We start from the raw sequence: 17,475 nt of genomic DNA, 5'->3' as shown, positions 1-17,475 counted from the left end.
ACTTTAGATATCTTCAGTCTCTTACTAATGATTTTCTTGTTCATTGGTACTGATATTACGCCTGATATTTTTCCATTGCAAGATTAATGTATGTGCTGCTTAATTAAGCTTCTTTCCTCACACTGACTGTGTTGATTAATTGATTACTTGTGCCATAAATTTGTCGATAATATGGCATAGTTCTACGAAATCAAGGCGTGATGTTTCTACTTGTACTAGGAGTTCAATTTCAAACGCAGCAGCCACATTACAAAGGTACTGTCATTAAAACTCCTTAGGGAGTATTTGGTATTTTGTATTACAGCATTAGCGGAGATATTACCAGATAAAATGACCTTGTATAATTACTTTATGCCTGAATATGTGTGACATAAATATGTAAAACCAGACAGATACACAAGTGGGACAAAATATCAATTAACGTTTTTTTGAGCTATGCTACAGACATGAAAGTCAAACAGTACATAACAAATAATATTCTAAATGCAGAGAATTTAGTGAAATGGAATGTAGTGCAGACATGAAAGAAGAATTTAGAGGAGGTGGCACCACAGACTACATAAAGTAATACAAGGTAACACTGAAAAATGGAATATTGATAAACACAGATTTCCAAAAAGCATTCAAATCAGTACAACAGCTACACTTATTATCAGAAGTACTACTGTAGGGGGTACAAGCGAGATTTATGATTGGATGAGGATTTCTTCGTAGAGTGGACGCAAAATGTTATCTTGAATGAAGAAACTTCTATAGATGTGGATATAATTTCAAGTGTGCCCCTGGGAAGTGTGTTGAGACCTTTGGTGTTCATGTTGTAGATTAACAAACATGCAGACCATATTAATAGTAATCTCATACTTTTCACAAATGAAGCAGTTAATTGTAATGAAGTAGCCCTACTGTCTGAGAAGTATTGAGTCACATCTTGATAATATTTTACAGTGTTGCGAGTCTTGGCGAATTGAAACTTCCTGTCTTATTAAGACCGTGTGCAGGACCGGGAATCGAAAGTGGGAACTTTACTTTAGTGGCAAGTGTTCTATGACTAAGCTATCCAAGCGCGACTCTCGACTAGCCTTCACAGTACATTTCCTGCATACCTACTCCTGGAAGAAAGGATATATTGAAGTCATGTCCTACCCATAACCAACTCTGAGAACAGGGGAAAGGAGGAGATAATGTACTAGTGGAAATAAAGCTAAGAGGGCAGGCGGAATTTACTAGTCCTTGGATAGCTCAATTGGTAGAGAACTTGGCCACGAATGGCGAAAGTCCCACGTTTGAATCCCAATCCAGCACACAGTTTTAGACTACCAGAAAGTTTTAAATCAGTGCACACTTTACTGTGAGGTGCAAATGTTACAATTTGCAATTTGAAACGTTCCTTAAACTGCTTTAAATGTTCCCAAAATTAAAACGTTGTACTTGACTAAATGAAAAAAAACAATGTTGAGTGTTCAAAATGGCAGCGGCTGTTAGTTTTGTACACAGTAATTGCATAAATGAAGTTGCAAAATGTGAGGAAGAATTTGTCAGATGCGAACAATTCAGAGGTCACAGTGATAGACAATGTACCTGCTGCTGTTTCTATAGATATTACAAATATGTGTGTATGTGTGTATGTATGTTTCTATGTATGTATGTTCCACCTCTCCTCTTAAACCACTCCACCGATTTCCACCAAACTTTCTACACACGTCACTCACTGCCTGTAAATCATTGCTGTGGGAGTAAGAACCACCGACCTAACTAAGGGACGAGGATGGAAGTGAAAAAGCTCTGCAGACCGTTACGCGCAACTACCCATACATTAGTCATCTAGTATTTGAGAATGAGAGCATTTAGATATTTGCAATAAAGTTTGCGGAGGATTTCACACTTTTACGAAACTTTTTATCGCTGGTGACACGCAGAAAACTATCAAGGTAAAAAAGTTTATCCCTTACGGCACTTTCGCTGTCCATGTCTCAAAACTGCCGCATGAAACATGTCGTTTAATTAATTACTTCTTTCCTACAGACAGTATTCGCGACGTACTTTGCAGACAGTATTCACATATACCACTGAATGTACCAGAAAAACCGAGCGAGGTGGCGCAGTGGTTAGACACTGGACTCGCATTCGGGAGGACGACGGTTCAATCCCGCGTCCGGCCATCCTGATTTAGGTTTTCCGTGATTTTCCTAAATCACTCCAGGCAAATGCCGGGATGGTTCCTCTGAAAGGGCACGGCCGACTTCCTTCCCCATCCTTCCCTAATCCGATGAGACCGATGACCACGCTGTCTGGTCTCCTTCCCCAAACAACCAACCAACCAGTACCAGAAAAATTGTATCATTTTACAGCACATACTTCAGCTGCGTCATAAAGACTATAGGGCGAAATTCGTTAGAGATACAGGTGAATTATGTGCACATCTATATTTTAAATATGTGTGAAACAAAATTTGACATGTGTGTCCTCTGGCAAAGTCACGGGTAAAAATCTGACCCTAAGCTCCAGGAACAATCTCAAAAACCTAATTTGGCACACATATTATTTACAATCAGAAAAAAAATGCTTTGTGGTAGGAACCAGCAGCCTCCTCTTATAAAAAGCGTCATAATGTGGAAGAGAAGGAGGAGGTGGAGATGGACAGACTGTGAGGGGAAGAAGGATACCTGCACAGATAGGGCATAGGAGGATACGAGCAGGGAGAGAGGGAGGGATAAATGGGCAAACAGACAGGAGAGGAGGAGATGGACTAATAGAAGATCTGAGTAAACACATGCCTGGTCAACGTCAGGTACTCAGCTGTCGTCAATGTAGTAATCAAAGAAAGCACTGTCAAAACGCTAGAATACAGAACTGGGAACTCATGTAGAACATCCGAATTGCGTGCTAATAATGAAATAAAACCAATTGAAACTGTTGCTATTGTAAAACAGAATCCGGCGAGGGTGACACGTGTATTAAATACGAAAGTGGTGTCGTTCCTAGCCTGAATCAGAAAATCTGGATATGTTGCAAATGTGAAAAAGATTTGCACGTAAAGCTTAATAATGTCAACTCCATAAACGAAATCATTACGAAATTACTAGACGAAACTGACACCCTAAAATACAAATAAGATGTTCTGTCTAAGACGAACACTCATACTAAGCGAAAAAAGTGCATTGTTTCACAAGTAATTATTGAAAAATGGAAAAAAGTTCAGAAGATGGTCAGAAATGTCCCATGCTGGGTACGTAAAACATTGAGTCATTTCCGTAGAATGAAAATAGACTCCTCGATGAAAGAATATATCAGGATAGATACGACTTAGAAGTGTGAAGAATGTTGCCTCACAAATACGTCGAATACTTCAAATATTAAAAACTGTGAGCAGAAATGAACTGAAACAGTGCCTTCAGTGATGAGACCGACACGTGCATGTAATAATGAAGTGAGTAACAGTAACAAAATGGGGCGCTGTAAAAGTAATACTCAGGCCTTCGTCACAACCTGGTTTCCTCCCACTCTTTCTAGACATGAAACTGCTAGCCAACCCTGAGCTGTTCATATTCTAGAATCTTTTCGAACCGTTTAAAGTGACATTCACCTGAAGGGCTTACCCAATCATAAAGCCTCCTTGATATAGTGGCTGTAAGTGCTACGCGCTCTGCATCAGATCGTTCTTAACCGTTGACTTCCGGGCGTCTGTGTGGCTACCGGAGACGCAATCCAAACTGCAGGCGATTTTTGTTAGATCGCTATCTATATTGCCCCCTTTATTTCGCCTACGTCCCTGAAACAGGAGACAACGGTCACTAGCCACTCCACAGGACGGCTTTGTGGCGGGCTGTAAAATTCTGCCGTTCAGCCACTTACAAAAATCTCCCAGCTCAACCCCCCAACCTGTCCGAAGTTCATTGCTTCCCTAGCCTCTCTCTCTAGCCTCATCAGTACAAAAATTACTTTTGTACAGCATGCACTACTCCAGTTTTTAGTTTGACGCTTGCCAGCCTCAACCAGTTCGATTAATGAATTGATAACACCAACCAACCTTCGATCCCGAATGGTATAAATATATCAATCTACAAGAGAAAATTAAATACGTAATTTGAAGATGTAAGGAGGCAAAAATACTCCTTCCTTCATAACACACCCCTTAACGACCATTTTTCTGCTATGATCAGCTAACACTTCATGTGTTGCGTGATAACACAGAAAATTTACTGTATCGAACTTATTACATATTTCCATCAGTCCAAACCTAGCCTCCGTTGTGCCATCCAGTACACACACACACACACACACACACACACACACACACACACACACACACACATACACAGAGATTTGTTTGGAGCATCCATGAGTTACTGAATTTAACCTCTGGCCATTATTTACTCCCTCACTGGCATCTCTTGATACAGAACTCTGGGTTCTGTGACTCAGTGGCTACATTTTGAATGGCAAAATTACCAAGGAACAAAAAACAAGCTTATTGGAGATCAGTCTCGATGAAGACAATTCTTTAGACTGTCGGTCTGGCAAAGTCAGTCTCCAACTACCCTTGAGTGTGTTGATTCATCTCAAATTTTAAGTATGCCTCAACCATCGGTCCACAAACATATTCTAAATCATATGAAAAATAACGAAAAACTTAACGTCTATGGGCGTCCATCATCATAATTCTTTTGACTATCGAAGTGCAATTGATATGTAAGACAATTATAAGAAAAACCTTTTTTAATTTCAAAAACTGGCATAACCACGTCTTAAATCTGGTAATACAAGTAGAATATATAATGTAGGATTTAGAAAACAAGAATCAAGCAAGATCAACACATGGAAATTAACAGTGATCTGCCATTTTCCTTTTGAGTCATCAGTCATCTGACTGGTCTGATGCAACCCGCCACGCATTCCTCTCCTGTGCCAACCACTTCATCTCAGAGTAATACTTGCAACTTATGCCCTGAATTATTTGCTGGGTATATTGCAACCTGTGTCTTCCTCTACAGGTTTTGCCTTGTACAGCTCCCTCTAGTACCATGGAAGTCTTTCCATGATATCTTAACAAATGTCTTATCATCCTGTCCCTTCTCCTTTTCAGTGTTTTCCACATATTTCTTTCCTCTCCGATTCTGGGCAGAACCTCCTCAATCCTTAGCCTTTCAGTCGACCTAATTTTCAACATTCGTCTGTAGCGCCACATCTCAAATGCTTCGATTCTCTTCTACGTTGATGGACGACAGGTCGTACCCACCGAGGACTGGTCGCAGCGCAGTAGTGCACGTTATGGCGATTCACTGCACCATAATTTGTGAACGTGGACTCATCAGAGAACATAACACCTTGTAAACACTCCAGAGTGAAATTAAACATGGCTCATTCACAGAACGTAACTCTCGCACGGAAATCGTTCCCATGCAGCTCCTGGGTCAGTGACAGGTGGTACGGATCAAACCTGTGTCCGTGTACTATACGCCACACAGATGTGAGACTGACACCAGCGACTGCAGCAACAGCTCGTAAGTTGACATGAGAATCGTGGTGTACTGTAGTTAAAACAAACACCTCCTTCTCCTCACTTCTTGCAGTTCTTCGTCTGTTACTGCGGTGCATTACCAAGCTGCCTGTTTCCCGGAGTCGTTGTTCGGTATGTAAGAACGTAATGGCTGCTGGAGCTCTTTGCCTAGGATATCTCACGGCGTACGCCATGGCTGCTTCGGTGGCATCGTGTCGGCACTCAACGAGCATCAGCAACATGTCAACGTACTCGTCGTTCGTGTATGCCATCTTCATCCGATATCAGTAACTGTGGAATATTGATCCCCGTTTGTTTGTGTGGCTCGAACTGTCGGGTATAGGGCCGTGTGTGGCGACAGTCGGCAGTCTAACAGCGCATCGAGGAAGCCTGTCGCTCCGTGACACCGGCGACGTTACAACTCGGCCGCACCACATTTAGAAGGCGCATTGCGTTATGCGCAGCGTATGTGGTATCTACCCCTGAAACTTTGAACGGTTGTAGCTCCCAAACTAAAGGTGACAGGAATGTAATTTAAATTGATGTATACACAGCTGGTGTTACTGATTCCAGTGCATATTAGAAACAACTATTGTTCCATTTAAAAAATTGTATCTTTTTGCTGTAACTCTTTGGGTAATAACACAATAAACTATTTTCATAGATCCGCAGACAGTGTAACGTTTCTTATGGTGACGTACCGCAAAAAACATTTCCGTCGCCTATTACTTCGTAACTTACAGAGGCAAACACATTTAGTGAAACACCCTGTGTGTGTGTGTGTGTGTGTGTGTGTGTGTGTGTGTGTGTGTGTATAGGTATATAAATTAAGTAAACATGAATAAATTAGAAGACATAGAAACAAATTATGTCCAATGGGTTTGACAAAAAGGGGCAGGCTTTGATGATAATAACAAGAAGTATTACATGAATATAAAAACATAAACACAAAAAACTAAATTTCACAGGAAGAGTGCCGTATCTGAAGAGGGGAAGCACTGGACTTTTTCAAGAGAGGAGGCACTGTATTTTGAGAAGAGGCTTTGACTCACAACGCTGCACTTTTATCTCTGTGGTGTAAGTCCGTCCATTCGCTCGAATCTGTGAAGAGCTTATGCACTACAATAAGATTATGTGCTACTTTGTTGTGATGCAGGTGCTTCAGTTGCGCATCTTCATACAGAGTTGCTGCACTGTGTGGTGAAAGTACACCAGACAGTTGACGCTGCTGTTTGCAGTTGCGGCTGGTGCGAATGACAAGCGGGTTGCTGCCAAGGGTAGTGTGTTGGAAGAAGTAAGGGTGGCACGTCTGAGATACCTCGTTACTTGCAGATTAGCTCTTCTTGTGGTACCCAGAATGGGGCATCTCTTTCCTACAGCCGCAGGGTCGATCGTTTATGTGGCAAGGCCCTGCCAGTTTGATGACTATCAGCAGACGCACACCGCCTCAGCCCCCTCGAAGGCTGCCCCTAGGCAACTTCCTTTCGCCTTCACTTTCGTTTGAGCTTGGGCCCAGCTGCTAGTCCGGCTGTCCGGCTTCCTGGTAGCGATGTCATACCATCGGCTCCCGCCATTGCCTCTCCCAGAGTTCGCCGTGTGGCAAACACTTTGCTGATCTGCTGGCCATGTACGCACTTAGCGTCTGCACGACAGTTTTCTGTGCCAAATCGTACGTCGAATCTTAATCTTACAGCTTATGACTAATGTTAGAACATCATCTTTACATTTACACAAATGTCATTTACAACTGAAAACATGAATTCTAATTTTGAATTAAAATAAAACTTGTTGCAATAAAGAGAAATGATGTAAATTTTGGCATTAAGTATTATATTGGGTTTATCAATTTGTATTTAAATCCTTTGCAATAAAAGGAAAAACGTTAATGTTCTTGAAATGTTCCACTAAGAATCCTTAAAAATCTTCGCCCAAATATTTTTTTGCAGCATGACTTTCACACAGGTTAGTGTTACTGAGGTTTAGTGTTTCCAGTCCTCGTTTGGAAACATGCAAGTGTGTAGTTGTATGCATTTTACTAGTTTAGTACTACTACCCACACCACTATGGTTAATTAAAATTACTGAGATACTTTATTTGACCCCCTTTTATTGAAGCCTGCCATCCATTTTGAGGACGTTGCTGCACTCGACGTCCCCAATCAGCTGTCGCCATCATCCGTCTTCCATTAGTACTTCTTTTTTCTCTGTAGCTTTCTGTATTTTACTTTTGTACAAATCATCATTTTAGCCTGTTGAACAATCATATCATTAGTGGCAGAATACACTTTTTTTTTATCACAAAACAACTGCGACAAAAGCCTACTTGAATTTCTTCACACAGTACATCTTTTCAGTTTGCAACTTCGATAAACAAGACCCCGTAGAAATAACACAAATTATCGCTTTCGCAATTGCGATAAGCCCGCCTTCCTCTTTATAAATTCGTCGATCTTACAGGGAGGAGGAGCCATGCCCTGACATGGTCATTATTCCAGATAAAAATTTTCCTCTGTTGTAAACACAAAATTTTCAGGCACACCATGCGTCCTGACGCCTCTTTTTGGAGACTTTGTCATATCACAGATTTATTACGGATCTTTCTCTTTAATTAATGGTGCTGTTACACACCATCCTGCTGGACGTCTAATTGTTCATACATGGTTCCAGTAAATTCACCAAACATTTTGTAGACAGTGTAAGTTAGATGCTTGATTATCATGAATTGCTACTTTTCAGGTTCTGTTCGCATACATAACATTTCTAGTTCATTCTCAGATATATTCTGCAAAACGATCACTTCGCTCATTTCATCGCTACCTTGAAAAATATTGGTTCAACGATTATTTTCAAACTAACCTTTCTTTTTTGTTTCCTTGTGATGGACCTTAGTAACCAGAAAAGAATTTGTGGCATACTCTCTTCTGCGTTCATAAGGTGTATTTCCAGTTCCGAATACGAACAACCATTAGCTGTATAAAAAAATGGCGGCAATGAAAATTTTTACTGAACCGCGATTCGATCCTGGATCTCTCGCTTATCGGCTTACCAATGAGCAACCCGAGAACGACTCACAGCCTGGACCGAACTTCCATATGTCTTCAACCATGTGTCTATAACCTGTACTCTACATCCAATATGTATGTTCCCATACAACGTAGACATTTTATTTGAAAGTTGTTTGCCCAGTGTCGGTGGATAAATACAATATTGCAGGCCTCTGTTATTCGAAATTTCGATGCAAAATCAGGAGTTACTGGGGTACGCCAAATTGTTTCACCATCACTGTCTTATCTTGTGTTTCCGCTCATTTTTGCCCCACTATCATTATCTTGTGGAGCACCTCTTTTAATATTTCAGCATGATGCTATAGTGACCTCAGAGGGAAGTCCACTACTAAATCAGTTGAGACGTATGTTTAGCCGGTTGTTGTGGCCGAGAAGTTCTAGGCGCTTCAGTCCGGAACCGCGCTGCTGCTAAGGTCGCAGGTTCGAATCCTTCCTCGGTCATGGATGTGTGTGATGTCCTTAGGTTAGTTAGGTTTAAGTAGTTCTAAGTCTAGGGGACTGATGACCTCAGATGTTAAGTCCCATAGTGCTCAGAGCCATTTGAACCATTTTTGAGACGTATGTTTGTTCTTTAACACAGTTAGTGGTCGGAAACGTGTGGTGCTGTGAGGCAGCTCATTTTGGTTTCTTGAAAATTCAACAAGCACATGTCCCAAGTAGCGTGCTGTCTGGCGCACTATATCCTACAAAGGTTTTCTAAGTCGTTCATGATGCATTCGAAGGGTTTGAACTTGGTGGTACCTACTGATGTATACCGGCTTTATGTAATGCTCCCTCAATGTATTCTCCACATTTGTGAACGATACTGTGGATTATTGCCCTACAGAATTTCATCTACACATTCCATTTGCCTGAGGAAGTCCTCGCACAACGTCTTACTTACGGAAAAACCTGTCGTCTTTCTGATTGTGTGAGCATCACGTATTTTAACGTCAATTTGACTACCATCATAATTTATGTAAATCCATGTGACGTGCATAGTATTGGGTCCATGACATCGGATGCTGCTGTTTCCCTTAATTTAGAGCGTGCAATGAGATACATTGGTGCCTGTTTTTGGAGTGTCATGGTTTTGGCCTTCTGACAATGTTTACATATTGTCAACACCTTCTGTATTTGCCTCTCCACAACATTAAAATCATGCATACTTCTTAGCTTAACGAAGCACTTCTTCGCATCAAAGTGTGCACTACTGAGACGTATGTTACAAATAACTTTATTGATCAGCTCCTCTGGTATACACACTACACAGAAGGTGCTGTCCACTTGGCTGCCAAAGAACAGAATGCTTTTATATAACAAATAGTGCTGCCTGATCTGTGTCTGAGTCTTATCTTTGAACTTTGTCTTTATGTCGAGAAGATGGAAGTCTTTATCCTCTTCCATATATATGTTCTTCATCTATACTATGATGAACTTTTCGAATGCTACCTTTTTCATGTAATAGATCGAGAAAGAGTCACCTTCAATGGCTTCACCGTTTTTCTATCGATCCAATAGGTTACCAAAACGGAACATCTAAAATAACATTTTTCAGGCCTGGGACGTAAATTGCTGTGAAATCATACTCCTGGAGTATAGAAATCGAATGTCCCAGTCTCCCACTCATGACTTTCTCAGCCATTAAAAATTATAATGCTTTGTGGTCGGTATGGACTGTCTTCCTCCCATAGAAATTACTGAAACTTCTGAAATCCCCAGAAGACGGTCGGCCAGGGCCTCCAGTTCAGTATCCAAATAGTTGTGCTTCCACTTCATGAGCAAACAGCTTCCAAAAGCATTGTCTTGTACGTCATCTTCCCATATTCTTCGTATTTCTGGAAGATTAACACGCCAAGTCTTGTTCTAGAATGGTCTGTTTCCATGCAAAAGTTCTCTCAAATTTGGATGTAATAGGAATTGGGCCACAAACAGAGATGCCTTCAAATTGCAGAGCACTCTATCTGGGTCTCGTCCCACACAAATGGCATTTTTTTCTATGTCATGGCATAGGGTCTAGGAGTGGCTACTTATTCAATACACACAAACCCTTTACAATAATTTACCACCCCTACAAACCCTCAAAGCTGTGTCGTTTTTTAAGGTATGTCTAATTCATTCACTGCCTCCACTTACTTTGGATCTGGCGTTATCCTTCTCCTGAAATGAAAGGCCATAGGAAATGGACTTGTCTAGTCCCAACATAGTACCTATTAATAGTAACAGCCACTCCATGTGCATATATCTTGTTGAGTAATGCAGCAAACACCTCACAGTGCTGTAACCAGTTACTTTCTTCTATTAAGGCATCATCAAAATAGATGTAACTCTGCCCCTAAGGCTATAATCCAGAATGGTCCCTAATCCATGAATGAATGCATGCTGCAGAGGACTCATTGAGGCCAACATGTAACTATTTGAATTGGAAACACCTACTAAACGTGCTAAAGGGAATGTACTTCCGACACTCAGTTGCCAGTTCAATTTGCCAGAAACTCCACCGGAGATCTGTTGACATAAACACAGATAATCGGTGAAATTTCTGTAACAGTTTTTATGATTTCTCTTGGTGGTCAATATCTTCTAAAATCTAGAGTCGAGGACTAGGCAGATACTTCCATCCAATTAGTCTGCTACTCACAATGGACTGTTGTAAATGGAGGATGGTTGTTGTCCTGCCATCATCGATCATCTTTTGCACTGTGTTACATCAAAAATGGAGGAAACTGCAAAATATAATCTGTGAAATTTGCAACATTCATTAATTGCAGCTATCAGCCTAAGTTTAGTAATAAAAGGAAAGTCATCGAGTAAAGCAGAATCGGTAACTACCTCTACGAAGTGTTATAGGCTCTTTGCTGTTCCTAACTGTATAAACGGTTGATGAGACAACCCAAATACCCATCTTAGTTTGTCTGCAGCTGATACTGACAACTTACCGTCTAGTAAAGTCTTTAGAAGGTCAAACCAACTGAAAAACGACTTACACACGGTATCTGTACAGTGTGAAAAGTGGCAATTGTCCGTAAATAAGGAAAAGTGTGAGGTTATCCACATGCCTACAAGAAGGAAATCGTAAAATTGTGGTTAGATGAAAAATGACACCAATCTAAAGGTTGGCAGTTCATTTTAAGGGGGTAGGGCGTCAAACACCCCGACCTCAAGCATGAGAGGCACCACAGGACATTCTCATTTCCATTGTCTATACTTTTAGAAATAAATTACTAAAACTTTGTCAGCATGACCAGGGAGAATTCAGAATTCACACTCATGGCAGTGGAAGTTCAAAAAATTAACAAAAAATTTTTACATGTGAAATTTCATCATTATTTCACTTACTATTAGCTGTATTTGTTGCTGTAGATACACTTTTCTTCATAAGTAAGAGAAATTCTTCAATAAATTTTGCACAGCATACAAACCATACTCACAGGTGTATGAAACTCTACAATTTTCCAAATCTACTTAAACAGTGGTAATAAATTGAGATAAATAACTATAAAATTTGAGTTTTTTTCTAAACATGAAGTTTGAAATGTAACAGTCAGTCACTTTTTCATAAATTAAATGAATTCTAGAGTTTCACATAAATAAGTATGGTTGTATGCTATTCAGAATTCATAGAAGAATCTCTCTTACTTATGACGAAAAGTGTACCTGCAGCAACAAATGTAGCCAACAGTAAGTGAAAAAAATGATGAAATTTCAAATGTAAAAAAAATAATTTTGTAATGTTTTAACTTCCAGTGCTACGTGTGTGAATCATGAATTCGCCTTGGTCATGCTGACAAAGTTTTTTGAATTTATTTGTAAAGGTATAGATAGTGGTAACTAAAACAGCCTGTTCTGCCTCTCCTGCTCCAAGTCGGCCCATTTCGTGTCCTACCCCTCTTAACACGTAGGAATTAAAATTCCAAATAATCTAAATTGCAATGATTATATAGATAACGTCGTGTGGAAGGTGAGGCAAAGATTGCAATTTATTTATTTATTTATTTTTTTGGCACAACACTTAGAAGATGCATTAAGTCTACTAAAGTGGCCACTTACGCTATACAAGGTTGACGGAAGGCATCGAAAAGGTCCAAAATGCAGCTCGTATTGTATTATCGCGATATAGGTAAGAGAGTGTCATGGATAAGATAAGCGAGCTGAGATGGCAGTCATTAAAGCGAATGCTGTTTCCATTGCGCCGAGATCTTTTCAGGAAATTTCAATCACCAACTTTCTTCTCTGAATGCGAAAATATTTTACTGACGGCAACCTGCATGATTATCATAATAAAATAAGAGAAATCGGATCTCATGGGGGAGGTGTAAGTTTTCTATTTCTCAGGGGCTGTTCAAGAGTGCAACGGGAGAGTAATAGTCTGGAAGTAGCTCGCTGAACCCTCTGCCTGGCACTTAAGTATGAATTGCAGAGTAGCCATGTGCATGTAGATGAATATGTCATCTTCCCCTGTGTAGGCAAATTTTCTGAAAGTGTGAGAATTTCTGCATTGATCAAACTGGCAGCAAACTTCAAACAAAAAAAGAATTAAATAATAAGAATTTCATTCAGCATGTCACTGAAATATTGTAGTTTGGGTAGAGCAATATTTAAGGTAATGTAATTGTTCCATGTGTGCCAGATGTATATGTATGACGTGAGTTGATACGTATGTAACTATAGTTACTGTTCGGTTAACATAATATTATCAGTTATGAAAATAGTACGTTGAAGTACTTTTCATGTCAGCTACATATCATTTTATATTCATATTAACAACAGTAATATTTTTTAGATTGTATTTGAATATGGATTCTAAGATAATATGTCTCAGTATTGATGTATACGTTATGTTTCTCATCAATATAGTAACAACCTAAAGCCAAGGATAAATTTCTCCTGGTTGTAACATACGTCCTCTTCCAAACTTACACTGAGGTGACAAAAGTCATGGGACAGCGATAATGCACATACACAGATGACTGTAGTGTCGTGTACACAAGATATAAAAGGGCAGTGCACTGGATGTCATTTGTACTCAGATGATTCACGTGGAAAGGTTTCCGAAATTATTAGGGGCGCACCATGGGAAGTAACAGACTTTGAACGGGATGGAAGTTGGAGCTAGATGCACGGGACATTCCTTTTCGCAAATTGGTAGGGAGATCAGTATTCCGAGATCCATATTGTAGAGAGTGAGCTGACGATACCAAATTTCAGGCATTTCCTTCCACCACAAACAACGCAATGGCCGACTCCTTTCACTTAACGACCGAGAGCAGCGGTGTTTGTTTAGAGTTGTCAATGATAATAGCAAGCAACACTGGGTGAAATAACTGCATAAATCAATGTGTGATGTACGACGAAAGTCTCCGTTAGGACAATGCGGCGAAGTTTTGCATCACTGTGCTATGGCAGCAGACGTCTTGACACGTGTACCATTGCTAACAGCAGAAATCGTCTGCGGCGTCTTTCCCGGGCTTGTGACCATATCAGCTGGGCCCTAGACAAGTGGGAAACCGTGGCCTCGTCAGATTAGTCCCGATTTCAGTTGGTAAGAGCCGATGGTAGGGTTCGAGTGTGGCACAGACCCCACGAAGCCATGGATCCAAATTGTCAACAAGGCAGTTTGTCCAATGTGGTGATGGCTCCGTAATATAATAGTGTAAGTTGTGTTTATATGGAATGGATTGGATCCTCTGGTCCAACTGCACCGAACATTGACTGCAAATGGTTATGTCCAGCTACTTGGAGACCATCTGCAGTCATTTATGGACTTCATGCTCCCAAACAACGATGGAATTTTTATGGATGACGAAGTGCCACGTCACTGGGCCACAGTTGTTCGTGACTGGTTTGGAGAACATTATGGACAGTTCGAGCGAATCATCTGGGCACCCAGATTGTCCGAGATGAATCCCATCGAACATTTATGGGTCATAATCGAAAGAGCAGGTCGTGCACAAAATCCTGCACCAGCAACACTATCGCGATTGTGGATGGCTGCAGAGGCGGCATGGTTCTATACTTATGCAGAGAACTTCCAGCGACTTGTTGAGTAGAGCTGCTACACTACGCTGGCCAAAAGAAAGACCGACGCGATGTTTCAAGATGTCTCACGACTTTTGTCTCCTCAGTGTACGAACATTTAATAAAATGATGCAATTTGCTTTATTATTCATTGTATTTCCTGATCCTTAATTGTATTCAACTGTTATTTTCCTTGTGCCGTTACTACCATATTGGATTTTGAGCTCAGTTCCTGTACTTGCAGAAAATAATTATGAATGAAGGATGTAGCTGCCGTTTTGCAAGTAAAAACATTATTGTTTTGCTTCAACACCTAAACAGTTTTCACCGCAGTTGTGACACTTTTAGTGCTTTTTTCTTTAATTTTTTTGAAATACATACATCCAGTTTATATTTGTGTCAGGAAATACATTACGTCGGAGTTGGTTGATATTTAAATTACATATTCACCTTAACTTTTATTTAACATTGCGTGTGTACTGTGGCTGCCAACCAAAATCATAAGTGGCCTTCTGAATAACATATTCCTTAATCACCTTGAAAACAAAATCTTTGAAGAAATAATAAAACTAAAAGAGTAGAAAGCAATATATTGGAATCACTTTATTGATAACACAATTTGCTTGATAGATGGAACACAAGACTGGATATTACAGTTATAAAGGGACGTCTATACTACTCACCCAAAAATACACTTCATCCTTGAAACTGAAACAGACAAAAATATAAATTTCCTAGACGTCACAAAAGAAAAAAAGAAACATTAGTTCTCAAGATACAGAAAATGTACATCAACCAGTACAGTTACTCACAACAGGGCAAACTATATGACAGTCCACAAGCATGGTAGCCTCAGCTAGATCCTACACAAACTGAACAGAAGTCCAATGGACGAAATAGCTACACAATAGAACTAAACACAGTCAGACAGACTGCCACAGAAAATGCGTGCAATGTAAACACTGTTGACGAACTACCCATGAAATAAAAACAAAACTAACACCAAACACATACAACAATATTACAACACAACACACCAACAAGAACCACACAACAGAAAAAACTCTCAAGGCAAACAAGATGAAGAAACCACAAGAAAACAAGAAAACGTGGCTCACTCTGACAGTTGACAACAAAACAACTCACACAGTAGGAAACATCACGAGAAAACAGGGTATACATGTGGCATACAAACCAAGCAACACACTGCAGAAAATATTTAAAATACCCAGCATCACCACAGATCACTCCAACAAAGCATGCATACACACCAGCTAATATGGAAAGATTGTGATGCAGTATACATAGGACAGACACACAAAAATTGCACGATGAGATCCACATTTGCAGACTACCTTTTTAAAAACAACCATCACACTTATGGCATAGAAACAGACCTCCAAATCCCAAAATGCAGTTATCATCTGTACAATTCTTTAACAATAGAAGCAGGTTACTACATCTAAAAAGTTATCACACAGGCAAAAAAATTATCAGTGACCAATCAGTACCATGTAACAAAACATTATTCAACACTCTAAACGAACTATCAGACAAAACAGATAAGACACACTCATACACATGCATGCACGCATACACACACATGTACATATGCATTCATTCAGACACACACACACACACACACACACACACACACACACACACACACACACACACACACACACAGGAGCGCGCGCGCGCTCGAAATGTGTGTCCAAGCCACAGCAACATAGGAAGGGCAGTATTCACAAACTCACAGGAGAAAAGTGAGAAACACTGTCGCAATACGAAATAAAATTCATTAATAAAAAAACTATGTCAAATAGTTCTCCATACCTGAGCTTCACAAAAATTTTACCTATGTCCCAAGATGTGTTCAACTACACTAAAATAACAAAAACAGTTGGGATCCATAAACTAAGCTGTCACAGCTCAGGACTAGCAAAATAATATTATACAATGGTAAGACGAAAAATGGACATTTACCACGATTTTTCCTGAACATACATTTAAAGACTGGATTATAAACAAAAATTAAATGCAGACGTTATCGTGGCATCCCTTGTGTTTGCAGATGACATGGTTTACTAATTCAGACTGCTGGCTGATTTCGGGTGGCAGCTACAGGACACACTCATTGTAAAATAAAGTGTATAAATATTTCAAATAACAACAAAATCCTATGTGACATATTCCCTAACTTAAGCATAATCTGGATGTATGTATTTCGGAAACCCAAAATAAAAAGAAACCACTGACGATACCATAAGTGTGATGAAACATGTAAGGGTGTTAAAGCAAAACAATAATTTGTGTACTTGTTAAAAGGTGGACCTCATCGTTAATTCATTATTTATCCTTGCTATTTATTCGTGAGAATACTGCTCTAGTGCTACTAATACCTCATTAGTGAAGTATAACTATGCTGAATGACAAAGTTTACTTCATTTCTAATCTGGCAGCTAGGTTTGTATATGAATAACAGCTACTTACATTGTTATGCTGCATTCTCCAAATTTGACGTTTTTTTTCTTTTTATAGTATTACCTACATGTGTGTAAGGGACAATATAGATGTTTTGTATGATATACATAGAGGACTTTACCTTATTATAGGTATTCCAAGAAGATATTCATGTCTTTGTAAAAAAAAACTGAAGTTTCTCATCTAACCCATTGACTTACTAATATTTTCCCCATACTGGACACTATGTTTACCATGTAAATTTATGAAAATCAGCATAGTTCGTCATACACACCTTTCTCAAAAGTTTGTAATGTTTTGATAGGAATTTTTTTTATATAAATCTTACCTCACAATTTATTGAAGTAATAAGGAGTGAAGATAATATGGTTTTAGAAGCTTTTGTTTTTGTGGTATCCTCGAAAACACACAAGTATGTGCAATGTCACTAGAA

The sequence above is a fragment of the Schistocerca cancellata genome, chromosome 5, assembly GCF_023864275.1.
Source record: "Schistocerca cancellata isolate TAMUIC-IGC-003103 chromosome 5, iqSchCanc2.1, whole genome shotgun sequence".
Lineage (NCBI taxonomy): Eukaryota > Metazoa > Arthropoda > Insecta > Orthoptera > Acrididae > Schistocerca > Schistocerca cancellata.
This window is presented reverse-complemented; position numbering follows the sequence as displayed.